This window comes from Chanodichthys erythropterus, chromosome 15, assembly GCF_024489055.1.
Source record: "Chanodichthys erythropterus isolate Z2021 chromosome 15, ASM2448905v1, whole genome shotgun sequence".
In the NCBI taxonomy this organism is placed as follows: domain Eukaryota; kingdom Metazoa; phylum Chordata; class Actinopteri; order Cypriniformes; family Xenocyprididae; genus Chanodichthys; species Chanodichthys erythropterus.
The window spans coordinates 37,567,752-37,578,241 of NC_090235.1; the positions used below are offsets into that span (position 1 = coordinate 37,567,752).

Sequence of the window (10,490 nt, forward strand, 5' to 3'; positions counted from 1 at the left end):
CCATCTGTTGAGATTAAATTAAAAACACACACACACACACACACACACACATTATATATATATATATATATATATATAAATAAATGTAAAGATAAAGATGCATTACAGTTATTCAAAAACTTAATATTAAACTTTCAATTTCAAAATTCTTTCCATACTTTTTTAAACCTCTCTATAGATTTTTCAGACCATATTTAAACATAAATAGTAAATAAAGCCATTTTCAGCATAATATTTGGTATATAGCACAATCATATTTTCTCTGTTTTTGTTGTTGTTGTTTTAAGTGATGTGTCCTGCATATGCACCTCTTTAATGTCTTTAATGTTGCACTATCACAGCAAAGTCTGATTTAGATGATTGTTTGCTCCTCGTTTGCTGTTTGAGTGGCACATGTACATTTGTTAAGAGAAGTTTAAAAGAGTCATGATTAAGTTAAAGATAAACATTTTTGTGTGTGTAATAAAAATATGCACCTTGAACTCATTGTCATGTTTGAAAATCATTAAACGATTACAAAATTTTTGCCTTGAAATCACTGAAAAATTAATTTTTTTTAGAAATTTTAGAAAACTGTATTGGGGCAACACAAATATTTCTATATACTTCTTACCTTTCCCTGAACTATGGAGACCAGAGCAGCTGAGCACACAGTGCTTGCTGAAGCTTTGGCACTGATGGGTCAAGAGACTGGGGGAAAGGGGAGGGGAAGAGATTAGTGTTCTTGCTAACAGAAAGTGTCCATAATAACAGTTAAGTTGTGACCTGCCATTAAATAGAACAAGAAGAATTCAGCCCATCTTATTTGGGTAATTTGGATAGATAGTACTGTATATTCAGGACAGTACTAAGTCAAAAAATAGCTGAATATATAAAATTAACCCGTTCAAAAATGTGCATACCCTTGATTCTTAATATTGTGTGTGGTTACCTTGTGATGGTTGTTCATGAGTCTCTAGTTTGTCCTGAACAGTTAAACTGACCACCGTTCTTCAGAAAAAATCCTTCAGGTCCTGCAAATTCTTCAGTTTACCAGCACCTTTTGCATATTTGAACCCTCTCCAGCAGTGACTGAATGATTTTGAGATCCATCTTTTCACACTGAGGACAACTGAGGGACTCAATGCTCCAGAAGAAAACATGACGCATTAAGAGCCGGGGGTGAAAACGTTTGAACAAGAAGATGATGTGCAGGATCTGGAGAATTTTTCTGAAGAACGCTGGTCAGTTTTACTGTTCAGGACAAACAAGGGACTCATGAACAACCATCACAAAACATAAAAACAGTCGTGGATCATTCAGGTAACCACACACAGTTTTAAGAATCAACGGTAGGCTATGTAAACTTTTAAATGGGGTAATTTTTATAAATTCTGCTCTTTTTTTTCTCTTGTGCACTTTATGTAAACAACCATTATGTGAAATACTTTATTCAGAACAGATAACATGCAATTTTCATGATCCTTTTTTGTTAAAATGATTAACATTTTTTTGCTGATTCTGCAAGGGGTAAACTTTTCAGTTGAGATTTGAGTTGAGACAGTTGAGAAAAAAAATGGATTTGAGTTGGGGGTAAAACAACAAAATATTTTATTGAACAGCCATGTCTAGATAGGTAAAACAACATTAAAACATATGAAGTTACCTGAAAGTCTAAGATGACTTGCGTAGCTGCTGTTGACACAAGGAAAGGGGAGAGAAAGTAGAAATGTCTGAATATGATTTAAAATGCATTCAGTTTCATCAGTGGTTTTTGACTAAGGTTATGATGAACATGACAAATCAAAGATGCAGGATGCATTTTAAAGAATAAAAAAAATCTTCAGTTATTTAAAGAAACCCAAATATGTCTGATTGTTAGTCATACATATACTTACAAAGCCAAAAACGTTATGTGCTGGGCTCTTAAAAGAGCCTTTGGGTGTATTTAACTGCTGTTAACACACAATGAAAGAGGAGAGAACATGAGTATACAAATTAAAATGCTTTCAGTTGCATCAGCGATTTCTGACTTCTCAGAATGTGTAGAATTATAACTTACAATAATCAGACGACAATTGACACTGAAAAAGAGAGAGAAGAGAATAATTATTTATAGTATAAATTACAAAAGTTACTTAAGGCTCTTGAACTATTAATAGCTTCTGAAAGTGCATGAAGATGAGAAGACTGCAGGCAGCAGTGCATCTGATAAAACTTTACAATAACAAGTAAGAAACCATATAAAGTCAGTAAAATACATGGTCATTCTTGAATATAATAATAACAATAACAATAGTAATATGCTAATTATTATTATTATTATTTGTATTATTTGTATTATTACTATTAATTATAATTAAACTAAAATAATAACAAAACATAATAACTGTTATTATTATTATTGGTATTACTAATACTAGTAACCAAATAACAAGTAAGAAACACAAGGGGATAGAAACATGTCTGAATATGATATAAATTAAAATGCATTCAGTTTCATCAGTGTTTTATGACTAAGGTTATGAGGAGCATGACAAATCAGAGATGCAGGATGCGTCTTAAAAAAAAAAAAAATCAAACATACTTACAAAGCCAAAAACGTTCTGTGCTGGGCTCTTAAAAGAGCCTTTGGGTGTATTTAACTGCTGTTAACACACAATGAAAGAGGAGAGAACATGAGTATACAAATTAAAATGCTTTCAGTTGCATCAGCGATTTCTGACTTATCAGGATGTGTAGAATTATCACTTACAATAATCAGACGACAATCGACACTGAAAAAGAGAGAAGAGAATAATTATTAGTATAAATTACAAAAGTTAATTAATGATTAAATATTTAAATATTAAATAATATCAATAATAGTGGTAATAATAGGCCTATTAATAGGAAGAATTATAAAAATAATAACATTAAATAATTTATTAATACAATAATAGTATTATTGTTTATACTACTACTACTAATAATAATAATTATTATTAATACTGTTAACAATAATAATTCAAATAAAATATAATAATTGTATAATATAATCATTTAAAATATAATAATTTTAAACATTAATTAATTAAATATATTTAAATATGAAATATTAATAGTAGTAGTATCAATAATAATAATAATAATAATAATAATAATAATAACAATAATAATATATTTTTTAATTAAATTAAAACATTTCAATATTTAATTTCATTATACAGTTTTCATCTTACAGCGGCTTTTGTCTCGCTCTAGAAGTGACGCGTGTGCGCGCTCGCAGCCCTGAAGGCGCTACTTTCCATACAAAGTGAATAGGCCTATATTATAATTACAAAGTGAACATATTATAATTGTAGAATTTATTTCTTTTTACGCAAGGTTAACAGGAAAGACATAACTCTGAAATGAAAGAGCTTCTCTCAATCCGATCGGATATGCTCTATTATCCCAAGTGACGTCACACAGACTAACGGCATTTAACGGTATTTAACACTACCAGGTATTTTACGGTGCTGATAAATGGATAAAAAGACAGAAATCCATTGTTTATGTGAACAATATATGTACATTTACTGGAAATGACAGTTAATCAGTTTTATGACAATTTAAAAGGTTCGTTATGTAAAAGTGGCCGTTATTTAGTGGTAACATATACCCTGAGTATAGGCTATAATTAGATTTTATTATTTGCTTTCTATCTTCAAGTTTTAAATGTTATTTACATTTATAGTGGGTTCATACATTTACATTAAAGTCATTTATGCATTACAAAGTAATTTACCTAAATCGGTTAAATAAAAAAGTAGGCTACTTTACCTGAGAAAAACTCACAGGATGGGATTTCCTCTCACAAGGTACCGTGCTCTGCGCGCGGTGGTCACAAGACCCCAGCTTATATATGCCCGCCGGCAGGTTTCGCGGGCCTGGCACGCGAGTAAGAATTTAAATGAAGACAGAAGTCTATAGGCTATATATATATATATATATATATATATATATATATATATATATATATATATATATATATATATATATATAAAATGTAAATTTTGATTCCTTGTATATTATATATAAACTTAGATTTATTGTATTATATTATTAATTAATTAATTAACAATTGTTTTGGTGATACCTGGAAATATGTATAATATAGTATATAATGTATATAATATTAAACAACCCATAGGTGGCGATATCGCTAGTGAGTCGCCAAAGATGCTGGAAGAGAAGAAGCATGTATGCACGAGAGACGTTGCGTGGGACCATTTGATGTTTTTGACGTGCAAGTGGTTGGAGGTAAGTATAGTATGATATGTGTTATGTTGAAATTGTATTGTATTTTATCGTAGTAGTCATTTGTGGGATATATGTGTGTTTTCCCCCCGACGTGCACCACAGTGTATGCAGTCTATGGTATGCACGCGCTAAATAAAATTACTTTGAAAATGGATCACTGTTAAAATCTATCTTTACTATTGAAACTTAATCAAATGTGTCAGAGAAGTTATATGTTATTAGGTGTTTATTACAAAGAATACCATGACAAATAATGGCTATTGAGTAACGTTAATCACATATTTTGTAGAGGGGGTGAAAATTAATATGTCACCTGAAATTAACCCAAATTACAGGGGGTAAAAGTGACATTAGTGAAAGTGAAGACCAAGTATTGATTTTATATCATTTTATTAATTTTGTTTATTGAAAAAAAGGTGAAAGTGCCATGTGAAGGCCAAGTATGGTAACCCAGAATTTGTCCTCTGCTATTAACCCATTGAAGTTAGTGCACACACATTAGGTGTAGTGAGTAGTGAAGACACACACACACACACACACACACACACACACACACAGAGCAGTGGGCAACCATTCACTTTTGGTGCCTGGTGCAATTGGGGTTTAGGTGCCTTGCTCAAGGGCACCTCAGTAATTTCCTGCCTGTATTGAGACTCGAACCTGTGACCTTCAGGTTACAAGTTCGACTCCCTAACCATTAGGCTTGGTAGGTCTATTTGGAAAATCTGTTGTTTTTAGCAATATTTGTTGCTATTTTAATACCCCATACCTGTAACTAAAGAAATATTTAATATATCTTAATATCCTTTTAGATTCTGGTTCTTAAACTTTCTTTTGTTATTGTCATTTTGAAGGCCCTATACTGTTTAATTCTAGAGATATTGGGATCTCAGTATAATTTCATGAATAAATTGTTAAATTGACACCTTTTCAGTGGTCTGAAAAATGCATATCATATGCTAAATTATGACTTTGTTTTTCTCCATAGAGTTCTTTTGATTTTGGACTTGGAAGCCTCCACAGACAGTGGGGAATTTGACATTTCCCCCAGCCGTTTGACCACTTGAGTAAGTGGCTGCTTTCCTGACCTTACAAGACGTTTCAGTTTCCCAAAATCGGTTCCGGTAGATGCACCATTGAATGTATATTGTACACCATGAAGTGATTTATTTTGTTTCTCCAACAAAGTATGTCATCAGCTCTTTACAGTAGCTGTTGTGGTCCACTGCAAGAGTAGGGCAGAGCAGAAGACCCAAGGCAACACTGAACGCCATGAAATGTTCGTACAACTGGTCCGGCAGAATTCCCTTCAGCACCACTGTATACAGGTTCCTTGGTTTTTGGGCAAAACAGCTTGGAATGACCTCCTTCCCTTGGAGTGACAGCAGCCATTGGGTCACTTCATTTATTTGCCCAGCAGACATTCTCACCTTTCTGTCTCCTCTAACCCACTCTGTGATGAGCTTTTTCATTATACCTAGGCAGGCTTGGTGCATGGAGTCGATTGAAAATTGCTCTACCATGTCCAGTGGGAGGTTCAAAAATGGAGACATTGGAATGTCTTCATTCTCCTGACGTCTTGTCATTTCAGCACGGTATGTGGCATTGGTCCGTAGACTTTTTTACCATGGCTCTTGCGGGTGTGTCACACACAACACATCTGTTTTTTTATGTCTTTTCCATCCAAACCATTTTCAAGTAGTTCCTGAATGTCTTTTATGGCTTCTTCTGTAAAATCCAGGTTTGCTGGTTTGGTGGGACCAATTGGCAGTGTTACTGGGAAGACATTGATGGGTGACAGGTGAATGGCACAGCGGATGGGCCATGACGTCTTATCATGTGTCATTGGTGCATAGAATGAGGTTGTTCACCTCTGGGTAAGTCACATGCCCAGAAAGGAAGCACCATAACAGCATCATATAATTAATTACAAGTGACCATCAGATTTTTACATCACTTTAAAAATGTAAATCAGATCCGTAAAGCTAAAGCAAATTTCTTTATTGAGATAATTAAAGGGACAAATGGAAATGGAAAATTAATATGGGAAAATTTAAATAATCTGTTAAGACGAAATAAAGATATAAATTTCAAAGATCTGCAACTTCAAGTTAAAGGTATGCTAACTGATAATTTAGACATTATCGTCAATAGCTTTAACAGATACTTTATTAGCTCAGTTGAGGATTTGACAATGCATTTTAAATGCGCAAACATCCCATACAAGCCTCTAGATGCTAATAAACCAATATTTAGTATACAGGATATATCTGTTACTGACGTTATAAAAATAATTTCATCTCTAAAAAGTTCAAAAGCCAGAGATACTTTTGGTTTCACTAATGATCTTTTAAAACTCCATAAAGAGGCTCTTGCAAGCCCAATTGCACACTTGATAAATCTATCTATAAAACAGGGAATAGTGCCCTAAACATGGAAGACATGGAAGACAGTTATCCCAGTCTTTAAGGCTGGTGATAAGTCAAAACCAGAGAATTTTCGTCCAATAAGCATTCTACCAATAATTTCAAAATAGCTGAAAAATGGGTTGCCTCACAGTTAATTGAACACCTAAACAGTAGTGATACCCCTTTCCATCCAATTCAGTTTGGATTTCACAAACAGCCACTTGTTATTTTCTTGAGAAAGCTTAATTAAATAATTAAATTAAATATTTAATTAAATTCTTGAGAATTTAAAAAGCGGGCTTTGTAGGGGCTGTTTTTCTGGACTTGAAACGAGCCTTTGATGCCATTAATCATAATGTGCTTCTTGCTAAATTGACTTATTTTAATTTCTCTGAAAGAGCACATTGTTATATGCAATCATATTTGTCACACTGAAAACAAGCTGTACAAATAGGAAATTCACAGTCATCTTATCTTACTTGTTCTGCTGGAGTCCCACAAGGCTCAATACTGGGACCGATTTTATTCAGTCTCTATGTTAATAACTTACCAAATGTCTGTTCAAATATAAAAATGCAATTATACGCTGATGATACAGTATTGTATTCTCACGGCAGCCAGCAGTGGGGCCAGAGCCATCTGTCTTTGTCAGTGGAGATAGACTAGATGTGTTAGAACAATTTAAGTATCTTGGTGTGGTCTTTGATTCACATCTGACATTTAAGCAACATGTAAAAAAAAAAATCACAAATATTATAAAATTTAACTTGTCAAATTTCCAACGTATATGGCCTTTTCTTACTGTTGAGTCAGCAAAGGCTTATATGCATGCAATGATATTTACATAACTTAATGTTATACAATCTGGTCTCATACCTTCTGGCCTTTTAACTTCTATGTGACTGCTGTTTACAGTACTTAGTCTTTGTTGTTCTGTGTAATATGTCTACATGTATGTTGTTATGTTTGTAAATAATCTGTATTTTGTGTTTTATGATACCTGCCTTAGGACAACGGATGAAATTGTGCTAATTCCAGCATATTTACACTGATGCTCATTGCTGATTTGTTGATCAATGTGTACTGTCCTAATTCAAATAAAAAATAAAATAAATAAATAAATCATATAATTAAAATAGGAAACAGCCAAGCTGGCAAAATAATATAAAATGTTTAATAGATAAATAAAATTTGTAAATGATTGTTTTGACACACCCATTTTAGATCTTGGAGTCACTACTAATGAGCTGATAACCTTAATCAGGTGTGTTTGATTGAGGAGACAACGTGCAGTGCTGGTGGGCCTCCAGGAATGTGGTTGGGAACCACTATCCTAATTGTTTACATTTTGCATAAAGTATAATAGCTGTCATCGTTCAGATTATTAATGCAAGGTTCATCCAAACTGTATTTAATGTAAAGCTCCAATTAAATTAAGATAATTATTCACTCACAAATAAATCTCTCAATGAGTAAAATTGTCTCTATTGACTACACATTATGTACAGTTGTGCTCAAAATTACTCATACCCTTTGTAAATATAATCAAAGAAGGCTGTGAAAATAAATCTGCATTGTTCATCCTTTTGATCTTTTATTTTAAAACTTTATAAAAATCCAACCGTTCATTGGAGAATAAGAATTTTAAATGGTTAATAATACTAATAATAATCTCATTGTGAAATAAATGATTTTCTATAATACACATTGCTCACAATTAATCATACCCTTTTATTCAAAACTTTTTTAACCTCCTTTTGCCAAGATAGCCATTATATGACTTCTAACAGGGACAGTCAAGTTGATTTTTTTTTTTTTTTTTATCTTTTGCTGTTTGATAGAATCAATGATGCCATGTATCTGAACAAGATGTCCTGGATATCCGGCGGAAAAATAGGCCCACAATATTCCAGCAGTACTTTTCATAGCTCTTATCTTGACAAAAAAGAGGTTACAAACAGATTAAAAGGGTATGATTAATTGTGAGCAGTGTGTATTAGAGAAAAAAACATTTATTTCATAATGAGATTATTATTAGTATTATTAACCATTTAAAATTCTTATTCTCCAATAAACGGTTGCAGATTTATTTTCACAGCCTTCTTTGGTAATATTTACTAAGGGTATGAATAATTCTGAGCACAACTGTATGTAATGACAAGTAAGTTTATATTTTTAATTATTTCCCTGGTTCAGAAAGTAACAGTGGCTGTGATAAACTTTCACCTTATAAAGATGTTTCTGTCAAATATGCCTGCTCCTGAGCAAGTTTGAGCTTAATGACTTCAAAGAATCTAACAATCCTGTATCATCTCTAATCATCAACTGTAAATACTGATGATTAATTCACATACGAAAAACAAACCCCTGTTGTTTACCTGTCGATGATGATTATCATTATTAATTTAATCTCCGATCATTGTTTTACAGGTGTTCATCTGTTTCCTTATTTGGCTGGTTTGGAAGGATTACAGAAAAGACACAGATGGTTGAATGGTCAATGACACAAAACAGGCAGAAGAAATACAACACAAGTACAAGGGTTAAGTTAAACATGAACTTTTCGTAGTGTCCATGGAAATGTGCAAAACCAATCTGACTGGCTTCTAGTTAATCCTGCCTGACTGTGTAGTGTCATTTTAACATAAAGCTTCCAGAGCCCTCCAAGTGTCAGTCTCCAGCGTTGCAGGCTCATGGACATGTGCTACAAAAATTCTTGGCGAAACTCTCTGCAAAAAAAATAAACCTATATATAATTTACTCATTACTACATGTGACAATAGTGTTTATAGCACCTTAAATTGTAATTTACTTTCCCTAATGTTGCTCCAGTCATGTATGACTTTTTGTTTCATGGAACAACACCTAGTTGTGAGCTGTCGACAAAGCCCTTAAGACCACAGTAGAAGTTGTAACAATTTAAAACATTAACCCCCCCCCAGCATGAAATCAGCATTACAATGTTTCCAATATGCTTCAAATGTATTATCTCCCTTTAATAGTGCTGCAGCTGCTCACCAAGGCTCTCTCAATTTAAAATGGACACACTATCCCTGACATCGCTGCCTATCACTGTTTTATTGTGTATGGGGATGTTCTTTATGTTGATTTTGAGTGATGTTGATTATTTTGTTGCTTACTGTTGTGTACATGAAGCTGAAACCATTCTTTACACTCTTGCCCCCCCCCCCCCTCCTCACCCTCACCCTTTTTTTGGTCCTGCTTTAAAACTATTTCCCCAGTTATATCTTTTTAATGCTGTAACAAGACCTTGTTCTGTTGTTCCATTTGTTCCTGTTTTAATAAAACATTTTAAAAATGAATTGCTATTGTATTGTCGTCTTTAGTCTTGCCCAAGAGATTACAACCCAAAAATGTGTGTGTAATGGTAAAAAACACAAATATTTACATTGTCTTACCTGACTGCCTCTTTTTTCTTTTTTTTCCTAGTGAGCTGAGTACAGAAATGTTTGACCACTTATTCATGTAGTGCAGCTGTTTGAACACTAGACCTGGTTAATGTACTGTCTTACACCATATTATACAGATGGATATTATACAGTTAATATTCGTCCGAAAATGTTTACAACAAAACACAAAAAATATTGTGCATGAGCGTCCTCTACTGTGAGATAATGGTAATGTAATATCTGGCTTGTTGAATTAACTGATCACAGTTTCGGTGAATATTTTTTATTACAAATTACATCTTAGTTTTTAAAACATTTTAAAGGACTGTAGAAAGTGTGCACATCAAATTTGATTCATTTTCGGCTGCTGTGAATGGTTACTTTTGAACTTTGTCAATGCATTATAATC

The 10,490-nt window shown here is 33.1% G+C and overlaps 1 long non-coding RNA gene across 2 annotated transcripts; it reads left to right on the forward strand.

Annotated features, from left to right (window-relative positions):
* The first annotated feature begins 4,171 nt into the window (after positions 1-4,171).
* LOC137037530 (uncharacterized) lies at positions 4,172-9,932 on the forward strand. Of its 2 annotated transcripts, XR_010897289.1 has the most exons (5): positions 4,172-4,263; positions 5,252-5,330; positions 5,463-5,858; positions 6,005-6,140; positions 9,102-9,932. It is a non-coding gene; the product is annotated as an uncharacterized lncRNA (long non-coding RNA). The 2 variants fall into 2 exon arrangements; XR_010897288.1 differs by having other exon boundaries at positions 5,252-5,858.
* The last annotated feature ends 558 nt before the right edge of the window (positions 9,933-10,490 follow it).